General features: G+C 37.3%; 1 long non-coding RNA gene across 1 annotated transcript in view; it reads left to right on the forward strand.

The window, feature by feature from the left end:
• The first annotated feature begins 201 nt into the window (after positions 1-201).
• Positions 202-14,325, forward strand: part of LOC128104423 (uncharacterized) — a 32,573-nt gene continuing 18,449 nt past the window's right edge. The window contains exons 1-3 of the long non-coding RNA XR_008215997.1: positions 202-299; positions 2,726-3,259; positions 8,419-8,565. This is a non-coding gene — a long non-coding RNA (uncharacterized LOC128104423). The remainder of the gene's footprint in view (positions 300-2,725; positions 3,260-8,418; positions 8,566-14,325) is intronic.

Here is a 14,325-nt window from a genome sequence, read left to right on the forward strand (position 1 = left end):
TTGAATTAGATGAAGCACAAACTCTTAGCATAATAGCTACTATATTCACAGACAGCTCAGATATATTTCTTGGAACTGTGGACCAAAATAGAATTGCAAACATATTAGTGAACAAAAATGTTTTTGTTTCCATTGCACTGAACCCAACAGAGCAAGCAAGTCCTCCATCAACAAATACTATTTCCCAAGGAAACTGTGTTGCAAGATCTCAGTTAGGGATGCTGCTGTTGGCCAATGCCCAGACCTCTTTCACCACAAAATCAGAGACAGAAAACCAAGAGCTACCAAGACGTCAACATGTAAGAAAAGTCAGAAAACTTTTATTTCTTGGATGCTGTTGTACTCTTAACACCTGTGTTATTCTGGGGGTGGTGAAGACCTTTGTTATCAGAGAGATTGTTTTGGGAATCTTGCTTTTGCGTATGCCATTTCTCATCAGCCATTTTTTCAAAGAATGTAGTATTGTAAGCAACATAGATTCCCCCACATTTTGTGCGGGGTAATGAAATTGGGGTCAACTCTCCAAACTCCACAGATTTCTGTGAAGGTTTTCTGGTGTCTATATCTCAGAATTCAAAGTGGCCCAAATGGGAGATTTTCTTTAGATTATTATCATTGTTGTTGTTATTGTTAATATTATTACTATTCTTACTGAGAAATTTGAGTGCAGGTGTGTGTGTTGGGGGGCATCTGAGCTCACGTGGAGCTCAGAGGGAAACTTTAGGAGTTGACTTTATTCCTTCTACCTTGGGTTCCAGACTCAGGCTGTTGAACTTGAGCATCAAACATGAACATGTTTACCAGCTGAGCTATCAGTCAGTCCCTGACTGAAGTTTCCCACACTCCCATAGGCAGGACTAGCAGAGGTGACTTAAAGAATAGTTTTGCCATTCCTCTCTGAAGCATGGTTCTTTGTCATGTAATTAGAAAGAATTTTATTTTGCTAGGAGAGAAGGCATTGACATAGGTCAAATCAAATTATTTTTGTCAATAATTAATCATGAAGTGTGTAAAATATGATTTAAGAAAGCCAGTCTTCTGGCAAGAATACTGCTGATTTGTGTTTCATCACTATCTTTCACACACACACACACACACACACACACACACACACACACACACACACCACACACATACCATGATACAGTCCAATTCAATGTCTTCTGGAAGAACCATCTTAAGAAAGCAGGAGAATCTTTGATGATGAAAACAACCACGTTTTTCGTTTTTCTGTCGTTTTGGTCATGCTGTGTATTCCTGCCTGTTTGAGACAGGGTCATCCAGCAGGCCTTGAGTTAGAAAGAATAGGGATACCCAAGGATATAATTTTGCAGATTCTGTCTTGTTCAGGGTTCTTCACGGAAGCAGAAACAATGAAAGGAAATAGTATACTTCATATATAAGCTAATGGCTCAAAGAATATGAAGATTAATAAGTCTGACACTATGCAGTATGTTAAGACAACACTTAGGAAAGTAGTGGTATGTCCCAAAGTGTGTCTAAATTCTTAGTCTTGAGAACCAGGGCCACCAATGTGGGAAACACCAACCTAAAGAAGAGGTTCTTTCAGTAAGAGTGGAGGGGACACAGAGAGAACTGGAGTTGTCAGTATAATGGCTCTGGGACAAAGAGAGAGTATGGGTGTAGTGGGGGGCAGGTAAAGTCAGCTTTCTCTACCTTTTCATTCTACCCAAGCTCTTAAGCAGATTAGAAAAGTCTGGTCATCCCAGTGATATGATCTTCCTCACTTAGTCTTTCTATCCAACATTATTAAGGACAAAACCCAAGTTTTGTCTGACCTCTGGGAATCCTTTAACCTACTCTGTTTTGGAAATAAAATTGTCCATCACAATTTAAAAATGCAACATTTGAGAATCTTTCTGAGCTCATAGAATAAAGATGATACATGCAGATGACCTTCTCACTCATCTTCCTTCCTTCCTCCCTCCCTCCCTCCCTCCCTCCCTTCCTTCCTTCCTTCCTTCCTTTCTTCCTTCCTTCCTTCCTTCTTTCTTCTTCCCTTCCTTTATTTTCTTACATCTGGTGATTCCCCAATTATTTATCATTTACTAAAAATAAGTAAATAAATACCAAGTGGAATGCAGAGGTATGTGTTGTAATCCCAACACTAGGGAGGTAGAAACAGGAGCACAGTGACTTCTAAGCCTCCTCAAAGAGACAGAGACACACAGCATGCTATGGGCTACAGAAAAACAGGCTTGCTGTTCTCATCAACGATCACATGGCTTTCATGACTGTTTCTTCCAGAAGACACAAAATTTGTCAGTCTTGAGTGTGTGTGTGTGTGTGTGTGTGTGTGTGTGTGTGTGAGAGAGAGAGAGAGAGAGAGAGAGAGAGAGAGAGAGAGAGAGAGAGAGAGAGAGAGAGAGAGAGAAAGAGAGAGAATTCTTTTCAGGTGATTGACTTTCTTAAATTATTTTTACACACTTTATGATTAATTATTGACAAAAGTCCCTTGACCTGTGTCAATGTTGTTTCCCTCCTAGCAAAATAAAATCAGCAAAATGCAGAACTTACTTGCTTTGCAGGAATATTTGTGAGGCTTTGCAGAAAATGGCTTTAATTATTTTGATAATATATTATATTTTGAGAATTTTCCGTGATGTATTTTGATCATAATCACTTCCTCTCCTCTAATTCCCATTCTCTCCTCTCTTACCTCTCTACTCACCCAACTTCAAGTTTGTTTTTCCCTCCCATTCAGTACAGTTCTTGTTGCCCAGCTACCCCTGGGAGAAGACGATTCAGGCTGTGATTGACCTGTCATGAATCACATCGAGGGAAATCTGACTTTCCTTCTCCCCCTAAATGTTGGAATGTTCATCCTGCTTGACTTTGTGCAGGCTTTGTGCATGCTGTCACAATCACTGGGAGTTTCTGGAAAGATGCCTGTTGTATCTAGAACAGTTTCTTTGAAGCCATCCACAAGCTCTGGCTCCTACAGCCTTTCTGTGAAGATCCTGGAGACTTGTGGGAAAGAGTGTGATAGGAGCATTCCATCTGGGGTTGAGAATGCCACAGTTTCTTATTCTCCATATGTTGACCAGTTGAGAGTATTTGTGTGAATTGCCATCTACTGCGAGTTGAAGCTTCCCTGGGGAGAACTGAGAGATGCACTGATGGACACATGCTAATGGAGAAGTTATCATCAATTTTACTCAGCTGTGAATCCTAAGAGCTGCAATTGCAATTGCCTGAACAAATATGTCCAATGGCACAACAGTGGCATGAATGTTAGGTGAGTATCCAGAAACTTTCTGATTTGCTCTAAGGTGTATTCCACCCATACCTGGCACTGTTAACAGGGCAAGAACCTGTGCCTAGGTGGGTCATAGGTCCTAGAAGAGAATGCAATACTATTATTGTGTTAAATGAACAACATAGAATCTAGCTATTTTGAGGATATTTTTAAATGTTCTGAAAAATTATATCACATTTATATAAATTGATAAAATCAAAACAAGAAATTTTCAGATTTATCCTTTGCATCTTAGTCATTTTTTTTTTTTTTTTTGGTTTTTCGAGACAGGGTTTCTCTGTGTAGCTTTGCGCCTGTCCTGGAACTCACTTGGTAGCCCAGGCTGGCCTCGAACTCACAGAGATCCACCTGGCTCTGCCTCCCGAGTGCTGGGATTAAAGGCGTGCGCCACCACCGCCCGGCGCATCTTAGTCATTTTAATTGGAACAGTCTGAAAATGGCTTAAATATCTAGCACATAAAGTTGCTTTTAAATTCAGACATGGTTTTGTGACACTGAATCATTATCACATATTAAAGCCAGCCACACTCAAAGCAGGCTAAGTTAAACAATTATTATATTACATTATTAAATAGCAAACAATAAAACTACAGGTATGAATAGTGTTTTAAGTGACAGACATTCTTTCCATAGGCTTTCATTTTTTTTCCCATAGGCTAATGACCTAGAAAAGTTATAATCTGGAATGCTTATCTCAGGTCACCTTTAAGAGGATCTTTGACAGTGTGCTAACCTTTTCCCATGGAATGGAAAGCACTATGGTTATTTAGCTTGACAGATATCATAGCAAAGTGCTGAATATGATTTAAGGAATCTAAAAACAGTATCCTGAGGTGAGAGCTTGTTAGATGACCAAAGGTGTGAGATGATGAGATTGTAAACTGCGTATGTCACATTGAGAGTCCTGACATCTTTCGTGATTATTTAATATGTAGTCAAGCAGTCTTCAAAACTTGTTCTGCTATTTTGAGAGTATGAACCCAATGCTGGGGCAATACTTTAAATGAGGGAATTTTTAAAAGTGCTTATTGTTTCGGACACTAGTTTCCTCTTACATTAATAGAATATCTAAATTATAGCATTTTAAGCTAAAACAGCACTTTTGAAAGTTCAAGTTTCCTTGATCTATAAAAGTAATTTATGTCTGCACAGTAGGCAAAACAAAGGTTACTATTCAATGGCCCAAATTATTAAATAGGAAAGACCAAGGTGGGCAGAATTATTTTTACATTTCTGATACCAGTGATTTTTCACATACTGATCCTTAGCTGAGTGACGGAGAAGACCAACAATGTGTTGTCAGCACAGGGGAGAAGCATTTCCAGAAGCTGCTCGCTGGGATGCAGCAATGAGTCTTGACCCTTTTCCTGCAGTTCTCTGTATAGAAAACCTGATGTGTAATATAGATATGGAAGAGCTTCTTCCTTATTTTCACTTAAGATAATTTTTCATCATGTAGCCTAAAATTGAGAGTTTGATAAAAGCAGAAAAAAATTTAAAAAATCATTGAAAAGCATATATAGGGCATGAGTGACTACAACCCAGTAACCTCCAATTTCATCACCTATAAAAAGATCAGACATTGTTGAAAGTCTTTAACAAATTTAAAACTTATATTTTACTTCATAGTCTTAATTCTATGTCTTTATTAGAAAGAAACCTCAAAGAATTAATAAATGGAAAATTGTTGATAGAGTAATATAGTCTTTTGTAAAATATTCTTTTAGTTTTTTAAATTAAAGTATAATTCCATTGTTTTCCCCTTCCTTCCCAGTCACTCCCTTACTATCTCTTTCAAATTTTGTGACCTCTATTCTCTATTTCTTTAATTGCATATGTAAGTATATATGCAAATATGCATGTATATTTCTAAATATTTAAGTGCAACCCACTCGGTCCAAATAAAGTTACTTGTATGTGTATTATTTCAAGGCTGAGCATTTAGTATTAGATAACCAATTTGGGGATTTTCCCTGGGGAATACTATTTTTCCACTCTCCGCATTCCTTAGTTGCCTGTCATTGTTTGTCTAGGGCTGAGGCCCAATGAGATTTCCTCTTTTCAAGTTAGCATGTCTATTGGTATGGTCCTTGTTACAGTCTTGTTTAGGCAGCCACACTGATGAAACTTCATGGGAGAGCAATACAGTTTTAGAGGTGTGTTTGGGCGTTCATTGTATGAGTAAAGTTTCTTAGGAAAATATTGAGTAATGTAACTTTGATTAATAGCATTTCACAGTTCTGTGCTCAAATATAAACTGCAGCTGCATGTATTCACATTAAGTAGGATTGACAGTGATATTGGCGATATAATTGAATTCCCTAAGCTCCATTTTATAGATGAAGCTAAGAAAAGGAAAGGACAGCAGCCCTTCATTTGGGGGAGTTTTGGTATAGATACCCATGTTATACAGAATTGTTCACATGTTTTTGGATGGGCGCAGTTGGTGACAATCACGGCTTTGCTCTCTTTGACAGCAGTAAGTGTAACAGATTGGGCAGGCAGTACCACTTGTATGTTAGCCATGAAGTTCCTACAGCATGCATTAGGTCATGATTTATTCAGAATAACAGAATCCATAAGAAATGGTTCTGGGCCAAGAACCACCATATCCACATCCTGCTGAGCATTAAAGACTCTGAAGAGAAGGAAGACACAGATGTTCAAAAATAACACAGCCCTATAGGGGGATATGCAGTTATGACAAGTTATTCCACACCTTATAAAGAACCAAAGAAAATGATGATATTGAAAATTCCACCTCACAGTAAGACTAAATGCTTGAGATAGTGATGCTAAATATTCAATTTAAGTCATTACAGGTTGTACACATACATAGAGTTAATATCTGTATGCCATAAATATTGACAGTTAATATATGTCAATTGCAATTTTTGAGAAGAAAATGAGAAATGGATTTGACTTAAGAGCAGCTTACAATCAAATTGGTAAGATATGTTTTGTGACAAAAAACTTTAAAGATCCTGACAGATACCACCTTGATTATGTAAAAACACAAATAGTAACTTATCAAGGAAATTCCAATGAAAAGAATATCTCTGTTAATTATAAAAGTATTGAATAACAAAAATGTTTTTATTCTTTAATAGTAGTTCTTAAATTTTCCAGCAAGCTTGGCAACATAGTAATGATGTTTTTGTCTTCCAAAAATCTGGGGCTATTTCTCTTTTAAATATTAGTAACTTACTAAGTCAATAAAATATACACTCATGTTGTCTATCACCATGTTCTCAAATTTGATAATCTGTGCTTGACAAAAACATTCTTGTATCCATCTCTACAACAGGATAGCAAGAATCTGTAGGAGTTCACAGTGACTTTCAAAAATGTATGCTTTTAACATCATAATTCAGACAGCATTAAAAATTTCATCTCTGGGTCTGGGAGAGGTTACTCAGTGGTTAAGACTACTCCATACTCTTGCAGAGAACCTGAGTTCGATTCCTACCACCTGGATTAGGCAATATACAACTGCCTAGAAAAAACAGTTATTTCTAATTTGAGCTCCAGGGGATCTGACACCCTCTTCTGGTCATGATAGACATCTTAATACACACACACACACACACACACGTAATATGGATGTAGCATAATTACAAATGAGAATAAATCTTAAAAAATAAATTTCTTTTCTTCAAATGCAACAAAAAAATGATAATTTAACTTTATTTTTCTGTATTAATGACCTCAACATGCCAAAGCAAAACTTCAATTAAATATATTACCTATTATGTATTTTTACAGTGGAGAAGAAAAAATAAAATGTCAAATATTAACTACAGTGAAATAAAGTTAAGGTCAGTTTCAATTGTTTCATTTATTATGGTGTTAATATTATAAAAATGTCTTAAAATAAGGGTGACACAGATTTTTGTAGTAGCAGTATGTAATGTGATTCTCATTTCATCTACAATATATTCACCATTGGTTAACAGAGTAGACCTTGAGACTAAATATATTAAACATAGTACAATGTTCACCAAATAAGGCAAAGTCATGAAAGCATAATAGAAAATTTTATGTAATTATAGATGATTCATACATCTTACTGAAACCCGAATAAACATGTCAGGATGTATACAATAAAAAATACTTTAAAATTATAAGGCCCAGGCTCTAAGAATAATTCCTTCCGTATTCAGAGAGCATAAAAATATCTTCATGAATCTGTTGAAGGTTTTCATTTCCTCCTAATCCATGGCAAGGAAGAACAGAGGGGCATGTTACTTAGGTAAAGGCATTAACTGTATTTAACGCAACACTTATATGAACATATTTATGACTTTGAACTGTTGAGATGTTATTGTTTTAAGAGCTCACTCCCTGTTCTTGCTAGAATCTCATGCCTATTAGTTTATTCATATTAAGGAATATCTTATGCAAATTATTCAGCCTTATAAGATTTGAAAGTGTCTTCATTTTACACTCAGCCTTGCAAAATTGCCTGAGTATCTTGTTCTTGACTTAGAATGATTCCTTGTTATACAACTATTTCATTGTCATATTGAATTTTTTTCTAGTGAAGTATATGCTAAAATGAATTTATTTTTATCTAAAGTTTTTTTTACTGTTTATTAACATTTAATATTGCTTTCTTCTGTGTTTTATACTATTGAAAGTTCAGCTCTCTAGAAGAAGGTTAGATTTCATCCAAACTTTTAATGTTCAAAATGCTATTTTCATCTGAGTATTCAAATCTTTCTTCAGTTTTGGAAAACTCTACCCATCATCACTCTGAATGTCTTCAAATGCCAATGCCAAAATGCTTGGCATACTCCTTCCTACAAATGTCCTAATTGGCAGCACAAGACTGAGCTCATAGACTCTGGCTTCCATAAATCAGCTTTAGTTCCACTAGCTTTTGCTTATGGGTCTCAGGGTGCTTCAGAGTCACTGATTTGACCCATTCAGAACATCTTCAGAATTTATAGATCATCACTGTCCTTTACAGACTCTATCCCAAATAAGAATTACAAATCTAACTTTCTATCAATATGGTATTTTTTTTTCTGCTTAAATCAAATGTCACACACTGTTTTCTGATATAAATAGGTTTCTCCATTGCTCCCCAAATAAGAAACAATTATTTCTAATTGTCTATGTGTGTGTATGTACAGGTAACTATAGAGGTTGGAAGAGGACATCAGATCCCCTGTAGCTCCAATTGCTGGCAGTTGTCAGCTAACCATCATGGATGCTGGGAACAAATCAGCAATTTGAACCATGGAGTTATGTCTTCAACCTATGACCACACATTTTGAAAGGTATATAACCACTTGTAGACATATTTAATTCATGTATGAGTGCTTTATCTGTTATTTGCTACTGAAACTTTACCTTGCCCATGAAGAAGAATTCTGTTGTGGCCCATGTAATAAAATGAAGATAGTGTGTTGTGTAGTTGGACTTTCTTGCTGAACTTTCTTTGGACTACTAGCACCCAAATAATGACATGGAAACGTTATTCATTATGAAATCTTGGCCTTAGCTTAGGGTCATTCCCAACTAGCTCTTATAACTTAAATTAATCCATTTATATTAATCTGCTTCCTGTCACATGGCTGTTACCTGTCCTCCATAATGCATGTCTGACTTCCTATGTGTCTTGCTGGTGAATCCTGTTCACCTAGATTCATCCCCTGAGTTTCTCTCTCTTTGCCTGGAAGTTCTGCTTAATCTCTCCTGTCTAGCTATTGGCTGTTCAGCTTTTTATTAAGCCAATCACAACACTCTTTACACAGTGTACAAATATCCTGCAACAATGTTGTGTATGTCTGAAGTTTACAAACCAGAGCTGGGTTTCTGGATTGAGAGCCCTGGACTTACTACTTATGAGATGCTTTGCCTTGTGAGAGTTAAGCAAACACAATGTGCTTGACTTTACAAGTCTAAAAGGAAATTAAGAAAAGTACATTTCTCTTGAGTGGTAATGAGGGTTATCAAGAAGTGTCATTAGCATGTAGGAATACATTGTTTCTGGGTTTCTCAGGACTGAATCTTCCCAGAGGGAACTTAATGGGTTCCAATTCCTAGTCTTACCATCTTCCCTTATCCACTTTATTTATGGCACAACATATGGGCTGGCATACGTTCCTTCTGAGGTTCAAGTTGCTACAGAAAGCCAGCATCTTAGTTGCCCTTCTCAAGGATCTCTCTGTCCCTCTTGAGGGCTGGAAGACTCGAAGCTCCCAATACTGGTCAGCTGACCTAGAAGTCTAAAAGTTGCATGACTCGTCCAGTTGATCCACTCACTCATTTGTGCTTAGCACAGGGCTAACATTTATCAGCCACCAAGCTGGTGATTGGAGTGCCAGTGCCTTGGTTTTACTTCTTCAAAATAAAATCTTAGGAGTCCATACTGAGGCACAGCCACCTCAGTGCATCTGCAACATTAGATCCTACACACATGTCGATTAGGGCCAATGATCACTTTTAATGTTCTATACTAAATGAAAAGGATGGGATTATAAGAAAATAGAATTAATTTAAAATTAATTCATGAGTAAAGAATGCATTACATTATCAGCAAATCAAGCCTTGTAATAAAAAACAAAAAAATCCATGAGGCATTGGGCAGTAACTGATAAGAACTCAGGAACAGTGGCATGGCAGTTGTATTGATTTATAAAACCTTTCAATATGTTTAGGTGATTGATGCCCTTCACACCATCTAAACCAAATCTCTCCAGTTTGGGTATTTCTCTCTGGTGTGGAAAAATAGTGGTATATTTGATGAGGTGGCCACTTGGGCTGAGCAGGCTGAGAAGCTAAAATGTTGACATTATATACTATTTCATGACATATTGTTAAGGTAAGCATGCAACTCGGTTCATCTGTGTTGCTCATGTCAATGTAAAATAAAAGGAGCCAAGAGGATTCTAACTTTTATATTCAAGGCTCATGGTACCCAAACCCTGATGGCCAAGACTGACAAAATGTTCAGATTATTTTGATCATGTCATTTGTCTTTTCTTTTTGTAGATAACAGAAACAAATTGCTAAGCATTTGAAAATTTTAATTTTGTGTGTGTGTGTGTGTGTGTGTGTGTGTGTGTGTGTATGTGTGTGTGTGTGTGTGTGTGTATGTGTGTGTGTGTGTGTGTGTGTGTGTGTGTGTGTGTGTGTGTGTGTGTGAAAGGGGGAGAGAGAGAGACAGAGACAGAGAGACTCAAATAGAACCCAGGGTCATGTATGCCCAACAATCTCTGAGCTTCATTTGAAATTTATGTGACCCATTCAATAATATTATAAACCACCCTGCACATGAAAAGCATTGCACATTCCATGTTGACATCTGCAGAGATGATGAAGGAGCTGAAGAGCCAATAAGAGTTAGAACAAGTCCCAAAACTGACAGGAAGATGTGCTACTCTTGGGCCTGGAGACAGTGGGCAAGGTACTTCGGTCTTCTACAGTTGCCTGATTTTAGCTAAAGAATCTAGAACTGAGCTGGAGACAAATCTGAAAATATTTTTCCCTGAAACAAAGACCAAAGCAGTAGAAAGAGAGGGAACGCATGAGGGATGAAACAGAAACATGGCCACTCAGCAGTCTCTGCATCACTGTGATTATGAGACAGAATCTGAGCCCTATAAAGTTGGTTCCAGTTGCATTTTTGTTTGCTCTTCCCAAGATGATGCTGTTCCTTGTATCTGCGGGTGGGTGGGCCCAACCCTCTCCACCTGTAATGCCTCTTTCCTCTCCATGCACCAGAGAGGCATGCACTCATCACTTAAGTTTCGTGACAACTGAGGCATTTCCTGCAACTATCCTACTCCTGATAGAATTCGGTGCCACTCCCATCCCCTCTCGATGAATGTTCTAGTAAATGCATCCACCCTCTCCTGGTAAACAGGGATCTACAGACAGCAAAGGGATTTTTGTTTGTTTGTGGAAATATTTGCATTTGACATTATAGGGTTTGGCTTGAAATTCTGTATATGAGAAGTTAGTGAACAAGAAAAAATTTAGATGGATGGTGGATGTGGTCTCAGTTGGTTTTCACAAATACCAAAGTATATTCTGACAATCTAGATTCATTCCATCATAGCAACTCCATCCTCTCTGATATTAGGATAATTTTTCTATTATTAATTAGTTGCAAATGGTAAGACCTATTCCTTCCTTGCTAGATTATCAGTCTCCAGTTTGACTGAAAAAGACTATTTTAAAACTAAGGAATGTTGAGCAACATACAGTGTGATTGAAACTTTTAGTTTAACTAACCTCTTTGCTTATTTTGAACCAATGTATTTTTTCCATTTAGTATTTAGTACTAAATACTAAAATAATTGCTACCCTGACTAACACAGTTAACTATGAAACTATCTATCACTTTTTTCTTTTCTCTCTAAACTATCTCTAAAGCTGATTAAAAGTTGATAAAACATACAAATACATATATATCCAGTTTCTCTGATATATTGTTGCTCCTATAAGCTGCATTGCTTTGTACTGGGTTAAAAATGCATCAATTAAGCTACTTTTTGCTAAATTACATTGGTAAGGCTGCATTGTTCATGTGGTATTTTATTTTGTATTATTTTCCTTTCTATTGTTCCAAATTAATATTTTTGAGCTCATGAATGAATTCAACAATAACTGAAGATACCTTTTTTTAAGACTACAATGATCATTTAGGCCTGGTGTTACATGCCTTTAATCCCAACATTAGGGAAACAGAGCCAGGTGGATCTCTGTGAGGTAAAGACCAGTCCGGTCTATATAGTGAGTTCTAGGCTAGCCAAAGATTGAAAGTGAGACCCTGCCTTAAAAAGAAAGGAAGGAAAGGAAAGGAAAGAGAGAAAGAAAGAAGGAAAGAAAGAAAGAAAGAAAGAAAGAAAGAAAGAAAGAAAGAAAGAAAGAAAGAAAGAAAGGAAAAAAGGAAGGAAGGAAGGAAGGAAATGAGGGAGGGACAGAGGGAAGAAAGAAAAGAAAAGAAAAAAGGCTAAAATGAACAATAATTACATGCATAAGAAGATTCTAAGGGAACCATTAAGGTGGAGATAGTTTGATGTCTGTCTGTTTGAAAGATAAGGATAAGAAGCAAAGCAAGATTAGTATCTGTGGGCAGGAAAATCCTTATAGACAGAGACCAACCATGATTTTATTCTGTCAAAACTTGTTTGAATTCATCCTTTCCGTCTTTGAGTTCAGTGAGTAATTGAATGATTCATGATAGATCACGGCAGTTAATTTTATGTGTCAGCTTACTAGGCCATAGGCCACCTGCATGCTTGATGCAGCATTAGTTTGGGTGTGTCAGTGAGCTTGTTTTTAGATGAAATTAACATTCCACCCACAAACAGTAAAACAGACTGCTTCTCCAGTTCTTATCAGCTCATCACTAGGGCTGGCCCTCTTTTGAGTCAAAGCATTGGCCTCTTCTGACCCCCAGACTTGAAATGAAGCCTCAGTCCTTTTGAAAAGTGGAGTCTGCCAGCTTTCAAGCCACTGGCCTCCTTGATTAGCTGGCTAACTGCAGATTTGGGGACTTCTCAGCTTCCTAATCAGTTTATATAATGCGGCTATCAGTCTGCCTATCCTGTATTCTGTTGCTTCTATTTCTTTCAGGGGAACCCTAACTAATACAGATTTTGCTACCAGCAGTTGTCCTAGATGAAGGACGAGCTTGCAGGTTGTTTTCCAAGATTACTGTGAAATTTCCTGAATTGGTTTTTAAACTGGATTTACCCAGTTATAATAATGAGCCTTTTCCTAGGCATGAAACACTTAGAGTCTAGAGCATAATCTTACAAATATGTATACTGAATACTTCTCTCTTCCCCATTGCCTGGGATAAAACATGTAAGACAGGGGTTCTCGCACTGAGATACACCCACAAACATTATTAGATACTCTGAATTAACTACTCAAGAGAAAGAAACATTCAGGAAACTGATGAAATGTGTTGTTTTAAAAACATGTTTGGCAAATTTAATACTGTGAGATTAGTTGCCAAACTCCATTTTCTCTAGATAAAGTGGAGAAAGAATGTAAACTCATGGATTTCCACTCTCCACTCAAATACCATAGATACGTTCTGAAAGCTTCCAGGTATCCCTTGCTTGTCTCTGCAGGTTAAGACTGCTGACATTCATCCACCGTACTAACTAGCCAATGTCAGTGATTGGACAAAGTACAAGTTAAGTTGAACTCAGCCTTAAAGGGTGTCTACTGTTAGCATAAGGACATTATTTAGAAAGGAATGGAATCCCGAAGGCTGGAGTGAGAGAGTCCAAATCTGATCCATCATTACATCAAAGCATGTACCTTGTCTGATTTCACAGGGTCATCACTAGTGAGGATTTATGCCTCAAGACAAACTATACCTTAAGTATCATCTATATGCTTTAGACACCTGGTGTATATATTCCTATGACATTTGGATGGAAACATAGAGTTTAGAGTTAGAATGCATTAAAATTTTAGGACTAGTGGGATTAAATGGATATATTTTTCATTCAAGGAGATAAATTTTGGAAACCAAGAAGAAAATGTTATAGATAGAATTGTGTCATTTTCTGCCCTCAAAAGTTTGTATGTTGAAGCCTGAACCAGCAATGTGATGGTATTCAGTGGTGGGGCCTTTTGAAGATAATAACTGAGTTCAGGTGTAGTCCTAAGGGTGAGGCTCTTATCAGTGACAAAAGAACCCTCCCCAAACCCCCCACTGTTGCAGCATGCCCATGTTAGACTTTCTACCTCTATGACATGAGAAATACAATCAGCTTTTTAAGCTTCTGTGCAAATGGTGCTTTGTTATGGATGCCTAGGCAGACTAAAACACTGTTCCAACTCACAGGATTCCAGATCATCTCTAAGCAGAGAGCACAAGCTTTTCCTGCCTGATCTGCCAGCCTACTGGCAGCCTAATCTGTCCTGCACTCCATGTGCCCACCCTGAACACTCATGATCTAAACCACAGAAGACACATCTTGTGAATCCAAAATGAACCAGGTTGTTCTCATTGCACTGGTTAACATATTGTTAAAAGCCAGCACATTACAATATTTAAATTGGTA

This window comes from Peromyscus californicus, unplaced genomic scaffold, assembly GCF_007827085.1.
Source record: "Peromyscus californicus insignis strain IS unplaced genomic scaffold, ASM782708v3 Scaffold_8__1_contigs__length_139910024, whole genome shotgun sequence".
Lineage (NCBI taxonomy): Eukaryota > Metazoa > Chordata > Mammalia > Rodentia > Cricetidae > Peromyscus > Peromyscus californicus.